We start from the raw sequence: 23229 nt of genomic DNA on the forward strand, positions 1-23229 counted from the left end.
GATTCATTAGAGAAGGCATTCAGGTTAGCAAGAAAAATGGAAAGCAAAATTATGGCAACCAGGAAGCATATCACTCACAACTATAAAGACGGAAGTGTTGTTGCCCCTAGTCTTCCACAACCTATAAGGTTGACACCACAACAATTGGAAGAAAAAAGAGCAAAAGGGCTTTGTTATAGTTGTGATAGCAAATACACTAAAGGTCATAAGTGTGCTGAGAAGAAATTATTCTACATAGATTGTGAAGAGGAAGAAGAAAAGGAGCAAGAAAGGTCAAAAGAAGAGGATATGCTCCAGGAACAAAGCCTAGATGAAGAACAAATAAATCCGACCATATCTTGTAATGCATTGGCAGGAATTACCACTCCTCAAACCATCAAGATAGAAGGACAAATCAAGAAGAAAAAGGTAATAGTGTTGATTGATTCAGGAAGCACCCACAATTTTATTCATTGTAGGGTAGCAAAAGAATTGAATTGCTTCCTATATCCAACACCAGAGTGTCAAGTGATGATTGCAAATGGAGGAACAATAAATTTCTCTGGAAAGTGCCATAATATCAAGCTATCCATGGGAGAATATGTATTGACTAGCCCAATGCTTTCCATTCCAATGGGAGGTGTTGATGTTGTACTAGGAGTCCAATGGCTACAATCCTTGGGTACAATAGCTTTTAATTTTCAAGAACTTTTCATCAAATTTTCTACGGAAGGAAAGGAAGTTGAATTAAGGGGTATTGCAGGGAAACCAGGAAAGATAATCAGCTCTAATGGTATGACAAAGCTTCTAAAAAAGGAGCAAAGGGGTGTAATTGCACAATTATGTTCGCTAGATGTTTCCACATTAGAATCATCTATTTCTCCAGATCTCCAAAAAGTCCTGGACAATCATTCCAAGGTATTTGAGACTCCCAAAGGTCTCCCACCTATGCGTGATCATGATCATGCTATTCATCTGATTCCAGGAAGTGTTCCTCCAAACATCAGGCCGTACAGATATCCCTATGTCCAAAAAAGTGAAATTGAACGTATGGTTGCAGAAATGCTAGAGGCTGGTATAATTCAACCGAGTCAAAGTTCTTTCTCTGCTCCAGTAGTATTGGTGCACAAGAAGGATGGATCATGGCGCATGTGTCCGAATTATAGGGAGCTCAACAAGCTCACTATTAAAGATAAGTTCCCCATTCCTGTCATTGATGAATTACTGGATGAATTGCATGGATCAATTTACTTCACCAAGTTGGATCTTCGTTCAGGATATCATCAAATCAGAATGAAGATTGAAGACATTCTGAAAACAGCATTTAGAACTCATGAGGGTCATTATGAATTTTTGGTCATGCCTTTTGGCCTTACCAATGCACCTTCAACATTTCAAGGTTTGATGAATTCAATTTCCAAACCATTCCTTAGAAAATTTGTGTTAGTATTTTTTGATGATATACTTATCTACAGCAAGTCTTGGAAGGATCATGTTGAACATGTTGACAGGGTGCTACAACTATTGGAGGAGAAACAATTATATGCCAAAAGATCCAAATGTTTCTTTGGAGTCCAGGAGGTGGAATATTTGGGTCATATTGTATCTCATGAAGGAGTTAAGGTAGACCCTACCAAAATTAAAGCCATTAAGGAATGGAAAATCCCCACATCCATAAAGCATTTGCATGGATTTCTTGGGTTGACAGGGTATTATCGCAAGTTTGTTAAGAATTATGGGAGAATAGCAGCACCTCTAACGACATTATTGAAGAAAGATGCATTTTCATGGACTCCGGAAGCAACAAAGGCCTTTGAACATCTTAAAGAGGCAATGTGCCAAGCACCGGTCTTAGCTACACCGGACTTCACAAAAACCTTTATTGTGGAATGTGATGCTTCAAGAAATGGAATTGGTGCTGTTCTAATGCAAGATGAAAGACCCATTGCTTTTGAAAGTCGTCCAATCAAGGGAAAGTTTCTAAGCAAAGCTATTTATGATAAGGAAATGTTGGCAATACTCCATGCACTTAAGAAATGGCGACCCTACCTAATGGGAAGACACTTCAAGGTAAAAACGGATCATGATAGCCTTAAATACTTTTTAGAACAAAGATTATCCTCTGAAGAGAAACAAAAGTGGGTCACAAAGATGTTGGGTTATGACTTTGAAATCATCTACAAAAAAGGGAAGCAAAATGTGGTGGCAGATGCACTCTCAAGGAAGGATGAGGATGTGGAAGCATTGTTGTGCGCTATTTCTATCATCCAACCAGATTGGATAAATGAAGCAATGGAGGAATGGAAGAATGATGAAGAAGTGTGGGCACTTATTCGAAAGCTACAACAAGATTCCAGTACGTCTGATACATTTAGCTGGAAAAATGATTCGTTATGGTACAAAGATCGCTTATACCTCTGTAAGAATTCCCAGCTAAAACAAAAGATTCTTATGGAATTGCACACTTCTCCCTTAGGAGGGCACTCAGGATTTTTAAAAACTTACCATAGGGTTAAGAAGGAATTTTTTTGGGATGGCCTTAAATCAGATATTCAAAAGTTTGTGGTAGAATGTTTGGTTTGCCAACAAAATAAAGTTGAAACAATTAAGACACCGGGTCTATTACAACCTTTATCCATTCCAAGCCAACGTTGGGAGGAGGTATCAATGGATTTTATCACAGGTTTACCCAAGTCTGAGGGAAAGAGTGTCATCATGGTGGTAGTTGACAGACTTACCAAGTATGCACACTTTTGTGCATTATCACATCCATTTAAAGCCAGTACAGTTTCTATAGCATTTATGGAAACAATTCAAAAGCTACATGGAAACCCAAAGATTATTGTAAGTGACAGAGATCCCATTTTCACTGGAAATTTTTGGACAGAATTATTTTCTTGTCTTGGTACTCAGTTAGCTCATAGCTCATCTTATCATCCTCAATCTGATGGGCAAACTGAGATAGTAAACAAATGTTTGGAAGGATATCTTCGTTGCTTTGTATCTGATAAACAGACACAATGGGTCAAATGGTTGCCTCTGGCTGAATGGTGGTATAACACTTCCTTTCATACAGCAACAAAAATGACCCCATTTATGGCACTTTATGGGTATCAACCACCATCCATCACATCATATTTAAGAGAAAATTCTAAGGTTCAGGCAGTGGAACATCACATCGAACATCAACAACAAGTCCTCCAACTCTTAAAGGATAACCTCGTGTTGGCACAGAATAGAATGAAACAACAGGCAGATCAACATCACAGTGAAAGAAGTTTTGATGTAGGTGATTGGGTATTCCTACGGCTACAACCATATAAGCAAATGTCCCTCAAGCAAGCTAAGAAGGATAATAAATTATCACCAAAGTATTATGGTCCGTACAAGGTGTTGCAAAAGATTGGTACTATGGCATACAAATTGGGCTTCCTGCAGCTTCTCGATTGCACCCATTTTTCCATGTTTCATGCTTAAAGAAGGTTATAGGCGACAAGCTCCCAGTTCAAACAATATTGCCAGAACTTGACGAGGAAGGAAAAATTATATTGGAACCGGAAGCAGTTATAGAAACAAGAACTTGACAGCTACAAAATCGATCAATTTCAGAGTACCTTATCAAGTGGAAGAACTTATCCGCTGAAGATTCCACATGGGAGGATGAGAATTTTATGCAGAAGTATCCAGAACTACTCAAGCGTTGAGGAAAACACTTTTTTGAAGGAGAGGGGCATGTTGGGTCCCTATAATACTAGTGATTACCCCATTACTATTGTAGTTATACCCCTTATTTATATTGTTGTGCCCCCATTGCCCCCATATTGTTATTAATGTGCCCATAGAATCCCTCTATTGTTATTTTTGTGGCTTTATATTATTATTGTTAGGTCGGCTGGATTATATTGTGACTCCTTAGACTCCTATATGTAGAAAGGAGGTTTTGTCATTTGTATCATCCAAGAATTGTTCATTTATGTAATGTAAAGGAGGTTGCCCCCTCGAAGAGGCTGAATTCTAAGGCGTTGATCTATCTTTTCTATCTTTTATTGAGCTGGTTTCATAACATTCTCCCTTAGGAACTCAACCACCTTCTCTTCTGTTGCTGCCTTAATCACCTTTGTTTCAACCCACTTAGTCAAATAATCAGTGCACACAATAATGTACTTTTTTTTACTTTGAAGGAGAGTTGATAGGTCCAATGAAGTTCATGCCCCACTTGTCAAATGGCTCAAAAGTCACTTGAGGTTTGATGTAGGAGCATGAGACTTGGAGGGAAAAAGTTTCAAACTTATTCCAAAAATCCAAGAAGATCTACAAGCAAAGGAGTGGGGTCCTTTAGCCAGCAATTTCCATGCTTTTCTAGTTTAGGATAAGGATAGAATTAAGAATAAAATTATGTTGTAATAATCGCTTTTGGATAAGTGATAATAATCCTTATGGATAATTTATTTAATCGCTTTACTGTAATTGGCATGCTTTTTTAAGAGATAAACACCGAGTAAGCTTTATCTATTATGTTTTAAAAGGAAATAACGAGACTCTAGGTAGGAGGTCGAGCCCAGATGCATTGTGATTTTCGAAAAACCTCTCTCTGTGTGTCTCAATTAATGGTTCTCTATTAAACTAGTAATTGTATGCGTGTATCAGTTTGATTCTTTTCTTTTGAGTTTTATATCAATGATTTGGCCTAAAATTTCCAATTAACGCGACAGTTGAAGCCTTTAACCTATTTTTCCTTCATATTGGTGAGTCTGGTTTCTTTATTTACTTAATAAAGTTCACGGGAAAAACTCTGTTTTACATAGGAAATCATGAAATTACTTAGCCAAAACAGAGTTCCAGACCTGAAATATTATCACCTTTGGACTATACCCTTGTTGGGTCCGAAATATTTATCGCATCACTAAGTGGGAGCGGGATAGGGCTAAACCGTCGAAGTCCGAAACTCCGATAGCCCGGACCCGAAACACTATAGAGAAGAGTGGAAAGGTTATCGGGTCCGCAATTGTTATCGTATCGCCAGATCGGAGAGAGAGAAGTAAGCCTTTAGATTATTGGAGTTGCCGATTGTGATCTCCGATAATCCTATGTATTATCACCTCGGGGAAGGAGCTTGGAAGGGTCCATAATAAACCGTCGATAATGTAATTCTTTTGAATTAACACTATAGTTGAACTTAAAGCGTCGATAGTGTATTCTTGTTCCTTGGGAACGAAAGCCCTCCGCCTCTGTATATTGCGTTTTAAACTCATTTTCACTTGTTTTAAAGCAACGATAGTCTATCTTTATAATTCCTATGGGATTATAATCCCAAGAGAGGAAAACAGTCCTATGAGATGATTTGTGCCCGATAACAAGGGTTGAGTGATTAGAGGAAAACCTCATGAAGAATCCAGGCTAATAATAGATAACTGATACACCTGTAGAAAGAGGAGGAGGAATTTGACCAGAGCTAGAAGAAATTATATTAGGTTTCAGCCACTTGTCCATATCGCTTGCACCCAAGCCACCATTAGTGGTATCAGAGGAACCAACTGACATTGAATTCAATCTCAGAAGTAGGAGAAGGAAAGTTACTATGGCTTTCATATTTGGAAGAGGACGAGGACGTGGTGGAAGAGGATGGCCTGTTGCAAATGTTTAAGTGATGGAAGCTATGCAACAGATGCAAGCTAGGTTGGATGCATTAACAATAGGAAGAAATATAGATGATGGAGATGTTAGTGAACCTGAGGTTGAAGCTACAGAGGAGGAGGCTGTAGCAGTTACCCTTGAGATGAGATCCTTCCAGTTAGTGTTGAGATCCACAACTAGGCTAAAGACCGAGGTTCCAATATAGGAAGGAGGATTGAATCCAGAAGAATTGATAGACTGGATTAATGCCATGGAGAAATTCTTTGACTATGAAGAAACAGAAGATGATAATAAAGTAAAGTTTGTTGTCACCAAGTTAAAAGGCCATGCAGCGCTTTGGTGGGATGGTGTGCAGGTAAAAGAAAGAGACTTAGCAAGCAACCTATTAAGAATTGGAGCAGGATGGTAGAAAATCCAAGAGGTAAGTTTCTACCAAGTAATTATCAGCAAAATTTGTTCAGACAGATGCAAAATCTTAGACAGAGATCTATGGCAGTGAAAGAATACACAGGGGAATTATAAAAGGTAAGCATAAGAGCTGGAGAAGCCCAGGATACAGATGAGAAGGTGGCTAGAAATATGAATGTTCTTAGGATGCACATTGAAGATGAGATAGGTATACTGTCTCCTAAAGTAGTAGAGGAATCTTATCAGATAGCACTGAAAGCTAAACAAAAACTCATGAGGAAGTAGTCTACCAGAGGGAGAGGTACTTTCCGAGGAAGGGGAAGTCAAGGTGGTAGAGGAATATCTATAACATCTAAATATGGAGCTAGCAGTAGCTAAACCAAGCATGCACCCACAGGAGGTGATGCAAGAGGCGGAGGGAGTTTTTCTAGAGGAAGAGGAGGCAGAGAAAGAGGAAGAGAAATAAGATGTAACAGATGTAACAAACCGAGACACAGAGCTTTTGAGTGCCCAGACAATGCAGGAACAAGCTAAAAGAATGCATTTATTGCTCTAGTTGAGGGAGAAGAACCAGTAGCAACAGTGGCAGAAGAAGAAAATATACTAGAGAGAGGAGAATCTTTCGTAGTTAATAAAGTTTTGCTCAAGCCAGCAAAGGAGATAGTTGAACCATTATAAAGAAAGACTTTATAAAGAACAGTGTGTAAAGTTCAGGGGAAATGTTGTCAGGTGATCATTGATAGTGGCAGCATTGATAATTTGGTCTCTATAGAAGTGGTGGAGAAATTAAAGCTGAAGACAATGAAACATCCAACACCTTACAAGGTGTCATGGTTACAAAAGGGACATCAACTATTAGTGAATGAACAGTGTGAAGTGGAATTTCAGGTGGGCAAGTATAAAGATAAAATTGTATGTGATGTGATGCCAGTGGATGTCTGTCACATATTTCTTGGAAGACCTTGGAAATATGACAAAGGAGCCATGCATGATGGGAAAAGAAACACCTACAAGTTTGGAAAGGATGGTGTCAATCACACGTTGCTGCCTCTGTAAGAAGAAGATGTACCAGGAAAGAAGACTGATTCAAAAACTCTGTTACTAGGAGTAAAGGAATACTTGAAGCAGATTGAAGAGAATGAGGTAAATTTTGTTGTAATTTACAATCCCAAGGTAATAGTGACTTCTACTAAAGTTTCTGATTTACCCATTGAAATTCAAGAAATGTTGGAGAACTATTGTGATATTATTGTTGATAATTTGCCTAATGAGTTACCACCCATTAGAAGAATTAGCCATAATATAGATTTGATTCCTGGAGCAATTCTACTTAACAAAGTAGCTTACAGAATGAATCCTATAGAAAATGAAGAGGTTAGGAAGCAGGTGCAAGAATTGCTTGACAAAGGGCCGATCAGAGAAAGCTTGAGTCCTTGTGCAGTACCAATAGTGTTGAGTCCAAAGAAATATGGAGGCTGGAGAATGTGTACAAATTCAAGAGCCATCAATAAAATCACAATTAGGTTCAGATTTCCTTTACCTAGAATTAAAGATTTAATGGATTGCTTGAGGGGAGAAAAGTATTTTTCAAAACTAGATCTTAAAAGTGGGTATCATCAGATAAGGATAAGAGAAGGGGATGAGTGTAAAACCACTTTTAAGACAAATGAGGGATTGTATGAGTGGAGAGTAATTCCTTTTGTGTTGTCAAATGTACCAAATACGTTTATGAGACTCATGAATGAAGTTTTTAAAGATTTTATTAGTAAATTTGTAATAGTATATCTGGATGATATATTAGTTTACAGCAGGTCTAAGGAGGAGCACATGAGACATTTGAATTATATCTTACAAAGGCTATAACAGGAGAAATTATTGCTGAATTTGAAGAAGTGTTCATTCATGAAAGAAACTTGGGTTTTGTAATTTCTATTGAAGGGCTGAAGATGGATCTGGAGAAGATAAAGGCAATCATGGAGTGGCCTTCACCCAAGAGTGTTTCTAAGATAAGAAGTTTTCATGGTCTTGCTAGATTTTATAGAAAATTCATCAAGAATTTTAGTAAGATCAATGCATCTATTATTGAGACCATAAAGAAGGATAAACAACCATTTAAATGGACTGCTGAAGTAGAACAGAATTTTCAAATGTTAAAGAAGAAAATCACTGAAAAGCCTATTTTGGTTCTGATTTTAGTAAACCTTTCCAAGTGAAGTGTGATGCCAGCAGAGAAGCTATTGGAGGTGTATTAAGTCAGGAAGACAGACCAATAGCTTATTTTAGTGAAAAGCTGAATTATTCAAAAAGGAAGTATTCTTCTTATGACAAGGAGTTCTATACAGTTGTACAGTCATTGAAGAAATGGAGCCATTATCTAATGTCAAAGGAATTCATCCTTTATTTAGATAACCATGCACTACAGTTTATAATGCAGCGGCCAAAGCTTAGCCAGAAACATGCCAAATGGGTAGAGTATCTTCAAGGTTTCCATATTGTTTTGAAGCATATAAATGGCCAATCAAACAAATTTGCAGATGCCTTAAGTAGGAGAAGTGTATTATTTCAAGAGAGTCAAATCCAAGTGTTAGGTTTTGATTTTCTTAAAGAATTGTATGAAATAGATCCATATTTTAAAGAGGCATTTGAAGCTTGTAAAAATCCTGTTTTGATGGATAGGAGTAAATGGTTGGATTTCTTCTTACAAGATGGACTGTTGTTTAAGAAAAATTAGTTGTGCATACCAAACTGTTCTATGAGGGAGAAATTAATCAAAGAGAAACATAATGGAGGACTTGTAGGACATTTTGGTGTAGAGAAGACTTATGAGCAGTTAAACAAATTTTATTTCTAGCCGAAAATGAAATCTGAAATGGAGAAGTATGTGGAAACTTGCAAAGTCTGTCAATATGAAAAAGGAAGGAGCCAAAACACAGGTTTTTATATTCCATTACCGATTCTAGATAGGCCTTGGGATATGGTAAGTATGGATTTTGTTTTGGGCTTACCAAAGAATCAAAGAGGTAATGATTCAATTTTAGTTGTAGTGGACAGATTTTAAAAAATGGCACACTCTATTCCATGTTATAAGACTAGTGATGCTTCTCACATTGCTAATTTGTTTTTTAAGGAGGTTGTAAGATTGCATGGGTTTCCTAAGAGTATTGTCTCAGAAAAGGATTCCAAATTTGTTGGACATTTCTAGAGGACACTATGGAAAAAATTGGGAACTAAATTAAGTTTCAGCTCCGCCTATCATCCACAAACTGATGGACAAATTGAAGTTGTGAACAAGAGTTTGGGAAATCTCTTAAGGAGTCTTACTGCAGAACATCCAAAGTAATGGGATCAAGTGTTGGCACAAGTTGAATATGCATATAATGACTCACCTAATAGGAGTACAGGACATAGTACATTCCATATTGTTTATGGAATGCATCCAAGAGGAGTATTTGAGTTAAGAAATTTGGGAAAAGATGAGATGAGAAGTGCAGAGGGTGAAGATTTTGCTTCAAAAATTCAAGAAATACATGAACAAGTGAAACAACAGCTGCAGGATAGCAAAATCAAGTACAAAACTAGAGAATACATGAGAAGAAGAGAGGTGAAATTTGAAGTTGGAGATCTGGTTTTAGCACATCTCAAAAAGGAGAGGTTTCCAAAGAGGGAGTATAACAAATTGAAGTTCAAAAAAATTGGACGGTGTAGAGTGTTGAGAAATTTTTCTGCAAATTCCTATGAGAATGAGTTACCCCCTGATGTTGGAATATCACCAATTTTTAATGTTGCAGACCTGTACAAGTATGAAGGTGAAACTCCAGATGATACAACACAAGATCAAGAGACACAAGAGATTGACTGGGTAAAACAATTACCCACAGCAAAGAATTTGCAGCCAGAAATAATTCTGGACAAGAAGGTGTTTAAGAAAACAAGGGAACAAGAATACTTTTAGTATTTTGTAAAATGGAAGGATCAGCGAACCGCTGAAGCTACTTGGGTTATAGAATACATGCTACAGAAAATATGCAGTTCTGTAGATGAGCTCATGGACCAGAGCCCATGAAGAATTTTTTCCTCAGGAGTCTGATGCAGGAGCATGAGACTTGGAGGGAAAAAATTTCAAACTTATTCCAAAAGTCCAAAAAAATCTACAGGCAAAGGAGTGGGGTCCTTTATCCAACAATTTTCATGATTTTCTAGATTAGGATAAGGATAGAATTAAGAATAAAATCATGTTGTAATAATCGCTTATGGATAATTGCTTTAATCGCTTTACTGTAATTGGCATGCTTTTGTAAGAGATAAAGACTAAGTAAGCTTTATCTATTATGTTTTAAAAGGAAATAACAGGAATCTCAGTAGGAGGACGAGCACAGATGCATTGTGATTTTCGAAAAACCTCTCTCTGTGTGTCTGAAGTAATAGTTCTCTGTTAAACTGGTAATTGTATGCATGTATCAGTTTGATTCTTTTCTTCTGAGTTTTTTCAATGATTTGGCCTAAAATTTCCAATTAATGTGGCAGTTGAAGCCTTTAACCTGTTTTTCCTTCATACTGGCGAGTCTGGTTTCTTTATTTACTTAATAGAGTTTGCGGGAAAAACTCTGTTTTACATAGGAAATCATGAAATTACTTAGCTGAAACAGAGTTCCAGACCTGAAATATTATCACCTCTAGACTATAACCTTGTCGGGTCCAAAATCTTTATCGCATCGCTGAGTGGGAGCAGGACAAAGCTAAACCACTGAATTCCGAAACTCCAATAGCCTAGACCCAAAAGACTATAGAGAAGAGTGGAAAGGTTATTGGCTCCATGATTGTTATCGCATCGCCAGATCGGAGCAAGAGAAGTAAGCCTTTAGATTATTGGAGTAGCCGATTGCGATCTCCGATAATCCTATGTATTATCGCATCAGGGAAGGAGCTTGGAAGGGCCGATAATAAACCGTCGATAGTGTAATCCTTTTGAATTAACACTATAGTTGAACTTAAAACATCGATAGCGTATTCTTGTTCCTTTGGAATGAAAGCCCTCCACCTATGTATATTGTGTTTTAAACTCATTTTCACTTGTTTTAAAGCAACGATAATCTATATTTATAATTCCTGTGGGATTATAATCATGATAGAGGAAAACGGGTCTATGAGATGATTTGTGCCTGATAACAAGGGTTGGGTGATCATAGGAAAAACTCATGAAGCATTCAGGCTAATAATAGATGACTAATACACTTGTAGAAAGAGAAGGAGGAATTCGACCAAAGTTAGAAGAAGTTATATCAAGTTTTAGGTGCTTGTCCATATCGCCTACACCCGGGCCACCAAGGTTGTAGGGGCATTTCATCTCTTGCAGTAGGCTTTCCGATCCTCTGGCACCGATCCCACTTGACTATTGTACTTTTTCACATCTTGATGAAGAGTGGGCCAATAATAGCCTGCTTGTAACACTTTGAATGATGTCCTCTTTGCTGTAAAGTGACCTCCACAAGGCCCATCATGACAGGTTAGAAGGATGTCAAAAACTTCCTCTTCCCTTACACACCTTCTCAAGATTTGATTTGGGCCAGGTTTGAAAAGATTGCCCCCAATCCAGGTGAAGCGGGCGCTTTCCTAACTATCTTTCTCTTTTCTTTGGAGGGAAAGTTTGGCGGGCACTGTGCTGATACCAAATAGTTTGGTATATCAGCAAACCATGGGGAGAGAACTGAAATAGAAAAAAAATTCTCATCTAGTAACTGGTCATCCACCATTCCTTCTTCACCTGCATGCAGATTCATACTAGATAGAAATTCTGCAACAACATTTTCCTTACTAGGCTTGTCAACAATAGTTAGATCAAATTGTTGTAATAAAAGCAACCATCTTATAATCCTAGCATTCACATTTGGTTTATTCATTAAATATTTGGTTGCAGCATGGTCAGTATGCACAAATGTTTGATAGCCTGTAATGTGATGCCTAAATTTGTTTAATGAATGCACAACAGCCAAGAGTTCCTTTTCGGTCACAGTATAATTTAGCTCAGCCTTTCACAAGTTCTTACTGATAAAATAGATGGCATAGGGAAATTTCTCCTCTACCTAACCTAAGGCTACTCCTATGGATTTGTGTGAGGCATCAACATGAATATGAAAAGGGAGGGCCCAGTTTGGGCCTCGAAGAATTGGTCCAGTGGTTAAATTACCCTTTAAAATGTTTAAGGTCTCTTGACAGCTTTCTGACCATATAAACTCTGAGTCTTTGGCCAACAACCCAAATAAAGGAGAGGCCAACTTGTTGAAGTCCTTTATGAACTTTCGGTAGTATCCAGCTAACCCCAAGAAACTCCTAACATTACTCTGCTTTTGAGGAGGTGGGACCCTTTGGATGATTGCTATTTTGTTTGGGTCCACCTGCAGTCCTTGCTGAGATATTGAATGACCTAGCACAGTCCCTTCAGTCATTAAGAATTCACATTTTTTTGGACTGAGAGACAGGTTCATTTCAATGCATTTGTGCAATACTTTTCCTAGGTTAATCAGGGATTCTTGAAAATCACAGCCATAAGGTGTAAAATCATCCATGTATATTTCCACCACATCATGTACTAACTCAACGAAAATACTCAAGATTTCTCTTTGGAAAGTGGCAGGGGTATTGCATAGGCCAAAAGGAAGGACCCTATAGGCAAAAGTACCCCAAGGATAGGTGAGTGTGGTCTTATCCTGGTCTTTTGGGCAGATTTGGATTTGGTTGTACCCACTGAATCCATCTAGGAAAGAGAAAAACTTCTTCCCTGCCAAAACATCTAACACTTAGTCAATGAAGGGTAGGGGAAAATGATCCTTCTTTGTGGCTTTGTTCAACTCCCTGTAATCGACACAAATCCTTCACTTACCATTTTTCTTGGGAACTAACACTAAAGGAGAGACCCACTCGCTGTCAGAGATAGGGTAAATGAATCCTGCATCTAGCAGTTTTTGCAGTTCCTCTTTCACTATATCTTTAAGAGTTGGATTCATCCTCCTTTGGTTTCCTGACTGGCTTGCAAGCTTCTTTAATGTATATATGGCGAGTACACATTGAGGGGTGTACTCCCTTCATTTTGTTGTAACTCCAAGCGAAGGCTTCTAGGTTTTCTCTTAACATGTTGCATAGCTTTTCCTCTTCGAGAGCAGAAAGAGATGGATTAATTTTCAAAGTTTTATCTGGGACAAATTCTATGGTTTTGACATGGAGTGGGTTGGAATTGGCCAAGCATAAGTCAATTGGATGATCGTTCTGGATTTCCCTTACTTACTCTTCTAATGGTAATGAACTAGGAGTTGGACTTTGAAGCAGGTGTTCAATTAAGTCATCCTCATCTTGTTGTCCTCCTCCTATGGTTTCTTCCAAAGCATAAAGTTAGCTGAATAAACTTCATCTCCTTCCTCCTCCTTCAACCATAAAAGTAAATCATTCTTTAGAGAAGGTTGAGCAAGAGGGTATAGGACTAACTGTTTGGACAAATGCCCATTCTTGATGGTCATATTCCTAGCTCTGCAGCTAATGTAAGCATCAGCTATGGCTAACTATGGCCTCCCAAGGATGAGAGGGTAACTAGTAAGCTTAGCCTTAGGTTGGAGAACTAGAAAATCTTCCAAGTACTCCCAGGAGTCAATGGAGACCATCACATCCTCCACAATTCCCTCAAGGGTGACTATGGAACAATCTGCAGGTTGCAAAACTGTTGTGGTCTTCCACAATGACCCTTAGAGGTTGATCTTAAGCATGGTGTCCTTGGTCATCACATTAATGGCAGTGCCAAGATCAATCAGAGTGTGTGGGACAATGGTGTCATTGATGTGCACATCTACTACAGGGCTTCTAGGGTCCAAATATTTCGGACATATTACCTGCCCCAACATTAAGTCAAATCGCTGCCCAATGACATTAATGGTAGGGTCATCCCTTTTTCTTCTTCTTGGATGCTTGGAGCATTTCTCCTTAATCAACTTATTGTAAATGGGAACATCTTTTATTGCTTAGAGAAGGGGGATCTTTCCACATAGATTTTTCAATTCTCCCAGAAGTTCAGTTTCTTCTGGGGTAGGCTAGAGTGGTTGGGCTAATCTCTCAGGAAAGGGTGGATTTACTTTAAGGTTGCTTTCCCATCTTTCTTCCTCAACCTCCCTATGTGGAGAGGGAGGTTGGTTATCTGGGAGAATTCTCCCAGATCTTAGGTTGATCTCCTAGATTTCTACAACATAAGTTGGGTATGATGTCTCTTCACTGTATACTTGTTGAGCCTGCCTATTGTTTGGGTTCGGATTTGGCTGGGCAAGAATTTGGGGTTGCTTGGGTGGATCAGAGTGTAGGAGTAGTGGTTGGGTAGGTGGTGGAGGCAATAGAGCTAGAGCATTGTTGTATTGGGGCCTCCACCCATAAAGTGGGGTATTCCACTAAGGTTGTGGAAGAACATAAGGTTTAAATGACTGGCTGGATGGCTGGGAATGATACTGAGATGCATAGGACCAAGGAGGGGGTGTAGACCAGGAAGGATGAGTAGGGGGTCCCCAAGAAGGTATAGTTGTGGTTTGGTTGGGGTGGTAATATGCATGGGATGACCCTTGCATACCCTGCTGGTATGGTCTAGGCTAAAGAGGTCTCCTTTGGTTGATGTAGCAAAGCTGCTCAGTGACCCCTTCATCTCCTTGATATACAACTTTGAGTCCGGGTAAATAAGGGCACTTTTTTATGGAGTGGTTTTCTTCACAGACTGAGAAAATATCAATGCAATTCAATGGACGTTCATTCATGGGATGCCTCCTGGTGCATCTAGGACAAAAGATGGCCAAGGCTCTCTCTGCTTCCTCTCACTTTCTTTTGATATTCATGGTGTCTCATTGCAAGGAAAGGGTTTGCAACATCTCACTTTTTAAATCTTCTAGCATATTTCCAATCTCACCCTTGAAGGATGAGTTGGAAGATGATGTACTGGCCATAGGTTGAATACTCCTACCATTTTTCTTGGCTGCCCTATAATGGTTTCTAAAGACAGTCTTGATATCCTCATAGAGAAATTGGTAGATATCTCCTCCTGCTAACAAATGTAAGGTATCCAGAAGATCGTCCCTTACTCCTCTGAGCAGGACCAGCTTTAGTGACTCGGGGTCAAGTGTGCACTTGGCCCTTTTGTAACTGAGATGGAATTTTTCTTCGTAGTCTTCTAAGGATTCATCCTAGCCCATGGTCATCTTGAAAATCTCTTCTTTAGTATCCTTTGACCTACAGTAGTCCCTATATTTGCTGTTAAAATCCTGCTACATCTGAGCCCGAGTTGTGATGCTATCTCCAGGTAAACCTATGAACCAGTGCAATGCTGCATCCTTGAGGGTATATGGAAACGGTTTTAACTTTCATTCATCATTTGTATAGTCATAGGTTCGTCATATAACAACAAACTCAAATAGGAAAGTGTCAGGGTCCTCTGTGGTCAGGCCATGGAAATGAGGTAGAGCAGAGGGGCTTATATTCTTCATCTTAGTGTCCCCATTGGTTTCCCTGATGGGGAAGGCACCTTCAATTCTCTCTATATTTCCTCTGTCATTTCAGTTTTCAACCATTTTTTCAGTAGGAATGGGTTCCTCTTCTTCTTCTTCCCCTATAGGTTCTTCAAATATGTCAGGTTGCTCACCTAAAGGTTCTTCCAGTTCACAACCACCAAAGAAGAGAGAAGGTTGGTTGTTGGATGCAATGGGGGTATTTGGCTAGAATTTCCCTAAATTGTCCCTATTCCTACAAGGCATGAAAGGAAATTTTTTTCGGTTGGCTTTTATAAGAATTTTTTAAGCTAGAAAGTACTTTGCAGAAATGAAATTGCTGATTGAATGAAAACTACTGACAAAAAAACTACTTTCTGAATTGAAATTCTACTTGCAGAATGGAAAGGAAAGTAGATAATGACAAATGAAAGAAAGGAAGCAACTAGATACTTTTGCAGAAATAAACTAATGGCGGAAAATTGAAGATAGTAAGTAGAAGAAAAGAAAGCAATAATCACATTCTACTCAGACACCTCCTCGGCAATGGTGCCAAAAAGTGATGAGCTCCAGTATTGCAGCAAGGATGCTGCAACTCCTAGGCTACCAGCTTTACTTATCAACCCTGGGTTCGTAAAAAGTTGGAGGTGACAGTGCTATATGCACAAGTAAAAGTGAATGTCCTACCTATTGTCACTTGTTCATCTGGCGAGAGACCCCAGGGGTTCCAAGCCAAACTTCTATAGAGCCAGAAGAAGCTTGATTCTTTGATGGAAGAAGAGAAAATCTATTCTAAGAGAGCTACTCTACTACAGTAATAAAGAAAATAACATGAAATGCTAAAGAAAAGTATATCCTAATTAACAATTAAACATCTATGCTATGCAGAATTGCTAAATCAGCACTAACCTAATGCTGCTATCTAAGTTACAGAAGTAAAGAGCATCAAACCAAACTAATGTGTAAGCAAGGAAACTAAAATAAATCTGTTTTTATGTTTTTGGTTTTTTTGGTAAAATCAAGCATTCAAGGAATCAAGCGGAAGAGCAAGCGAAGATCGAAATCAATGAAAGGAGGACATAATGAAGCAGAAGTACACAAGAACCGTTGGATCAGTTGGGAATAATATTAATGGAAGATGAGTGGCGAAGATCTTATTGAAGGAGATTACGTCAATGGATGGATGAATTGGATTAACGGAAGATGAGCAGTGGAGATCTTATAGCATGAGATTGAGTGAATAGATGGATGGACATGGTTAATGGAAGATGAGTGGCGGAGATCTTATCGCAGGAGATTAAGTTAATAGATGGACAAACAGGATTAACGGAGGATGAGCGAAGGAGATCTTATCACGTGAGATTGAGTGAATAGATGGATGGATAGGGTTAACAAAAGATGAGTGGTAGAGATATTATCGCAAGATATTAAGTAATAGATGGATGAACAAGATTAATGGAGGATGAGCAGCAGAGATCTTATTGCGGGAAAAACGTGCAGAATGATGGAGTGGGTTTTTGTAGGTGGTAAGCAGTTTCTCGCTTGCCCTCAAAGTTGTAAGCTGTATTTATAATTTTCATGTGATTAGCCTAAGTGAGTGACACGTAGCACGGGAAAACCACTTTTCTCGCATGCTCTCGGGCGAATATTGGCCGTGTAAGAATTCGTGCGAGATTGCGCGATAGTCGTTGGATCATGCGGGATTGACCAACGATGGAGATCAACCAAGCTAGTTGGTGATCAAGTGACGCGATAGCCATTTGATCGAGGGTGTGATAGATCGACGGTGGAGATTTGGAGCGCATAAAGTAGGTGGAAGAATTCACGATAGCCATTGGATCAAGCTAGATAGATCGGCGTTGGAGATCTGGAGCACATAAAGTCAATCTTTGAAATGAATCAGACAGTGAATGGTCAGGTTTGTTGTGAATCAGACGGTAAGGAAATCTATCGGTATAATCTGATCAAGACATGTTTTATTAGCTTCCACTTAAGCATTTCGTGCTTAATGAAATGAGCATATGCGCAAAAAGTGATGGCAAAAGATGACAATAAAATGAACCTCGCATTGAATCAAGACAACAAACTTCATGTAAGAACTCTTGGCTAACCTGTTAATTGAAAGAAGGCACAAATGGAAGAAAACCAAAACACAACCAATCTACTCTACACTATTGTAATGGAATTGTAGCTACTTAAGCAAATGATCAATTAAACCATGAATCATCGCTAGCATACATGTACAATAAAGAGGAGCCTTAGCTGCTAGAGTTGGGACCTAACCCAAGAGCTTCAGCCCTTTGAGTTAACTCAGTGGTAGCTCAAAACAAAACTCATTCTTATTATCAAAACAATGGATTACATCAAACTGTCACAAATCTTGCAGCTCGAAAATAGAGTAAATTTTTACAATCAAAAATCTGAATCCTATTGAGGTCCTAAGCCTCTTGATTCGAATTGGATCCATGAAGAATAATCAAAGCACAAAGACCATATCAAATCAGGTCAAAACTTCAAATTCAAGAGCACAGAGCAATTAGGAAGACCTCTGAATAGTGGCAGTTGTCAGCTAGCGAGGAACGACGAGGACCTCAGTCAAAGCGCACTGACCGAGGCCCATGGAGACCATGCAGGAGGCGAAACTAGCACCTGGGAAGCCCGGATCGGGAAAAGGAGGCAATTTTTGATGTGCGATCACTGGGCAAAACCCCTCAAGAAGGAAAGCCCCGAAGCACTCAGTCACATGGAAGCTAGGAATACCGTGGCGAAAAGTGGCCAAAGGCAGGACCCACGCTCCAAAACCGGCGGTAGATATCGGGGGCACCCTTGGGCAGTAAGCGGATTTGAAGAAAAGTGAGTGATTCCATTCAGCATCCAACGCATGGCAGGCATAGGAGAGAGAAAATCGCCGCTCATCGTGTGCTAATGGTCGAGCAATTCAACCGCACGAAATGAGCAAATGGCGTTGGATCTGGAGGCTCCAGATCTAACAGCTAAGATTGCGCTCGATGAAAGAACCAGATTTGACAGGGGATTGAGCTGTGATGTATAAGGATCTGAGGTCCGATTTGGCCGTTGAGGTGGCAACTGAGTCATTTCCTGATGTAACCAAAGAACCGAACCGATGAGGAAAAGTTGGCGCAGTTCATAAGAGGACAAGTGGTCACTCCCTGTGAGCCATTGATGAAGACGTAGAGACAAGGAACTCCAAGCGAGCAGTAGCAGGCAACTCGATGGGGGATGGAAGGGGAAACGAGTAGTCATGAGACAGAGTGGCTTTAAGCCATGAACAAATAGAGAATAGGATGATGAAAAAGAGAGAATAGAAAAAGAAGAAGACGAAGACAGAGAATGAAGAGACAGTGAAGTAAAGAGTAGAATGACAAAGAACCGAGCTGACCTGCAACATAAGGTAGCATCGAGCCATCCCTGAGAGGATTTGTTGGGGAACTGAGCATCACATTTGGCTCCTACCATTGAAGACTAGAGAGGTCAAGAGCTGGTAAGGAAAAGAGTATGTGCATTCTAATGGCTTGGGGAATCCAAGAACCACCCTGCCAAGCAATTCTATTTCAGGAGACTCAGTTTGAGCTCCTCATTGTAATTCTCTACTTTAAAGACACAATAAAAGAAGGCCACCACTGAGAGCTAGACCGGAGATGTAGCCCTAGAGGATAGGGTGAACTCCTTATTAATTTGTTGTGTTCTTGTATTTGCTTACTGTGTTTCTCTGTTGTTTTCCATATTTCTAGTGTCTGTGTATTTTGCAATATGATCGATCGGTTGCCTAAAATGACATAGACACACACCAGCACATGAGTCTGTAATACCTTCATTTAATAATTAATTAACTGAGGTCACTCAAGAGTGATTTTCAGATCAAGTGGTATCAGAGCTTTAAGTTGTTAAGGTTAGAAAAGCTTGTGTTGGTTTAGTTGTTGAATGCTAACTGAATAAAAGCTCAAATTAGGAGAAGGAGAGTTGGTCGAAACTAATCCTGAAATTGGGAGAGTCTATTCTTGGAAGACAATGTCAGAAGAAGGCTCTGTAGGGTCAGACCCTCAATTCATAGAAAGTTTCCTAGCCATAAAGTCCATGGTAGAAGAAATATAAAGGGACTTTAGAAAACACAAGGATGAATATTCATCATGCTCTAAACATGACAAAGTAGAAGATAAGTCACATTTCCATGACCACTCAAAGGGAAAAGGGAAGGAAGAAAGCTTTCTCACACCTCCTAATAGCCCTGTACATAACAAGAAGGCATCTTTGATTAAGCTAGATGTTAAATTTGATTTGCCTATATATGATGGAGAGTTGAATGCAGAAAAGTTGGACAATTTGATTAGAAAAATCAATGTTTATTGCAGAGTACAAAGCATCAACTCAAACAAGAGCAAGATTCAACTGGCAAGCCTACGCCTTGGAGGCACTGCCTTAGTTTGGTGGGAAGGCAGGACCCAAGCTAACATGAAGAGACATGGTAAGACTATCTCTGCCTCGAGTGAATTTGTTTCTGCAAACAAAAAGCAGTTCTATCCATTGGTCTACATGCAGCAAGCCATGATGAGTTGGAAAACTCTTCGACAGTTGAAAGGGAAAAGTTTGCAAGGGTACACTCAAGAATTCAAAAAGAGAGCATTGATTCTAGGAATCTCACTAGACTCACCAGAGACTCTGTTGAAGTACATTGGTGGTCTACACAGCTACATGAGGCATACCATCCTCATGTTTAATCCCACTAGTATAGATGAGGTATCTGTACAAGCTACTCATCTAGAAGCTAGAGGAAAGAATGGAAGTCCAGAAGTTGGGGGACCATCCCAATCCACTGCAAGCAAGAATAAGGAGAAAAGAAAGCAGAAGTGGAAAGCAAGGAAGGCTAACACTGCACAAAAGAGCAAAGCTTCATGCACTCACTATAAAAAGGATGGGCATGATGATGAGCACTGTTGGATTCTGCATCCATAGTTGAGACCTAAGAAGTTTGAGGGCAAGAAGAAGAATATTGATGCAGCTATTCAGAAGGATTTGGGGTCAGACTCGGGAGATGAAACAACCATTATAGCCACAGGTATAAAAGGTAAGAATTCTGAAGTGTCTACTAGTAATTCTGCACAATCTATTATTGTTGAAGAAAATAAGAGAAAAAGACATGAGCTTTTCCATATTCGAGTTGTTTCCAAATATCAAAAGATTGATACTTTGTTTGATAGTGGCTCACAAGTAAATTTAATTTTTGAAGAAATTGTAAAGAAGTTGGGATTAGTAACTACACCTCACAAGATACCATACCCATTAGGATGGTTGAATGATAAAGCACAATTACAAGTGACTAGACAGTGCAAACTCAAGTTTTCTTTTCGGTTAGCATTTGTAGATGAGGTTGAGTTAGACATAATTCCTTTGGATATATGTGGAATTGTTTTAGGAAGTCCTTACTTGTATGACAGAAAAGCTATTTTCTATAGATCAGAGAACAAGTATCTACTTGTTAAAGATGGAATCGAATACTTTGTAAGAGCTCATAAGCTCAAGAATAATTGTACTCTCATAAACTCAGGGTAGATGAAATGAATGATAAATTCATGTAAACAATTTTTACTAATGGTTGTAAACGAAAAGAAACCTGATAAAACCAATTTATTTGAGGGCTATAATGCTAAACATCAAGTAGATTTAGAAAAGGCTATTTTAGAGTATGATATCTTGTTTCAAGAACCTAAAGGTCTGCCACCCAAAAAGGAAATAGTACATGATATTATTTTGTAGCAAGATGCTCCATTGCCTAACATTGGAATGCATAGGTTGTCTGCTTTAGAGAATGCTGAAATCAAGAAGCAGGTGCAAGAGTTGCTCGAGAAAGGGTTCATCAGGCCTAGCACATCACCATGTGGGTCACCAATCGTTTTGGTGAGAAAGAAAGATGGATCATGGAGAATGTGCATTGATTACTGAGCACTGAATAAGATAACAATAAAAAAGCGTTATTCCCTTCCTCTCATAGATGATCTTTTGGATCAATTGAAAGAAGTTGTTTATTTTTCCAAAGTAGACTTGCACAGTGGATACCATCAAGTCAAAGTTGCAAAACAAGATGCATGGAAGACTGCTTTCAAAACAAAGCAAGGATTGTATGAGTGGCTGGTTATGCCTTTTGGCTTAACTAATGCTCCTGCTACTTTCATGAGATTAATGAATGATGTACTCAAACCTTTTCTTGATGATATTGTTATTGTGTATCTAGATGACATTCTGATATTTAGCAAAACATGGGAAGAACACTTAAAGCATGTTAAGCAAACATTAGATGTTTGGAAAAGAGAAAAACTTCATGTTAAACTCTCAAAATGTGAATTTTTCAAAACATCTCTGAATTATTTTGGTCATATAGTAGGGTTTGGTGAATTGAAAATAGATCCCTCTAAGGTGGCAGTCATTGTGAACTAGCCTAAACCCAAATCTACTACAGAAGTGAGAAGCTTCTTAGGAGCAGTATAATATTGGAGGAAGTTCATTTCTAACTTTTCCTTAATTGTAGCTCCCTTACATGCTTTGACAGGATTGAAAAAGGTGTTTCAGTGGGGAGGCAAACAGCAGAAAGCCTTCGACACCTTGAAAGAAGATATTAGTACAACACCTGTACTAGCACTGCCTGATCTTCAAAGACCATTTGAGATCCAAACAGATGCCAGCGACTATGCCATGGGAGCAGTGTTGACACATCATGGTAAACCCATATGTTATCATTCTGAGACATTTAATTCTGCAGTAGTTAACTATCCTACATATGATAAAGAATTGTATGCATTAGTACAGAGTGTGAAAAAGTGGAAACATTACGTAATGGGCAAAGAGACAGTAACACATACTGATCATCAACCACTTCAATATATACACTCCCAAACTAAGTTGCAGCAATCAAGACACTATAGATGGATGGGTTTTCTACAACAGTTTCATCTAGTCATCAGATATAAAAAGGGCATACATAATAAAGTTGCAGACATGTTATCTAGACCCATTATAAATTCATCTACTATACTTAAGCATAATTCTGTGTTACATGAAAGCTGCATTGAACAATATGCTCAAGATATAGACTTTAAATATGTATATGCAACTTTAAGTCAAGGACGAAAAGTAGAAGAATTGGACTATCATGTAAAGGACCGACTCTTATACCATTGTGGGAAGTTATGCATTCCACAAACTGAGAGAGTAAAGATAATTAGAGAAGCACACACTTCTGTGATATCAGGTCACTTTGGGGTAAGTAAAACAGTTGAACAGTGGAAAATATTTTGTTATTGGCCAAAAATGAATGAGACAGTTTCTAGATATGTAAGAGGGTGTACCATGTGTGCTAAAAGAAAGCCCAGCAATAGAAAACTAGGCTTTTACACTCCATCACCAGTTCCTTCTCACCCTTCAGAAGGTGTTTCCATGGATTTTGTTGGAGGACTGCCTAAATCTAGGAAAGGTCATGATTGTCTATATGTTGTTGTGGATAGGTTCAGCAAAATGTGTATTTTGATACCTTGTAATAAACATATTACAGTTGAACAAACTGCAAAATTGTTCTTTGAACATGTATGGGTTCATTTTGGATTACTCACTTCCATTGTATCTGATCGAGACACCCGATTTGTGGGGAAGTTTTGGTCAAGTCTGTGGGAACTGACGGACACCAAACTAAAGAAGAGCA

The sequence above is a fragment of the Pinus tabuliformis genome, chromosome 5_1 (assembly GCF_031772625.1).
Source record: "Pinus tabuliformis cultivar Carrire ecotype Pingquan chromosome 5_1, CPIR1, whole genome shotgun sequence".
Classification (NCBI taxonomy): Eukaryota; Viridiplantae; Streptophyta; class Pinopsida; order Pinales; family Pinaceae; genus Pinus; species Pinus tabuliformis.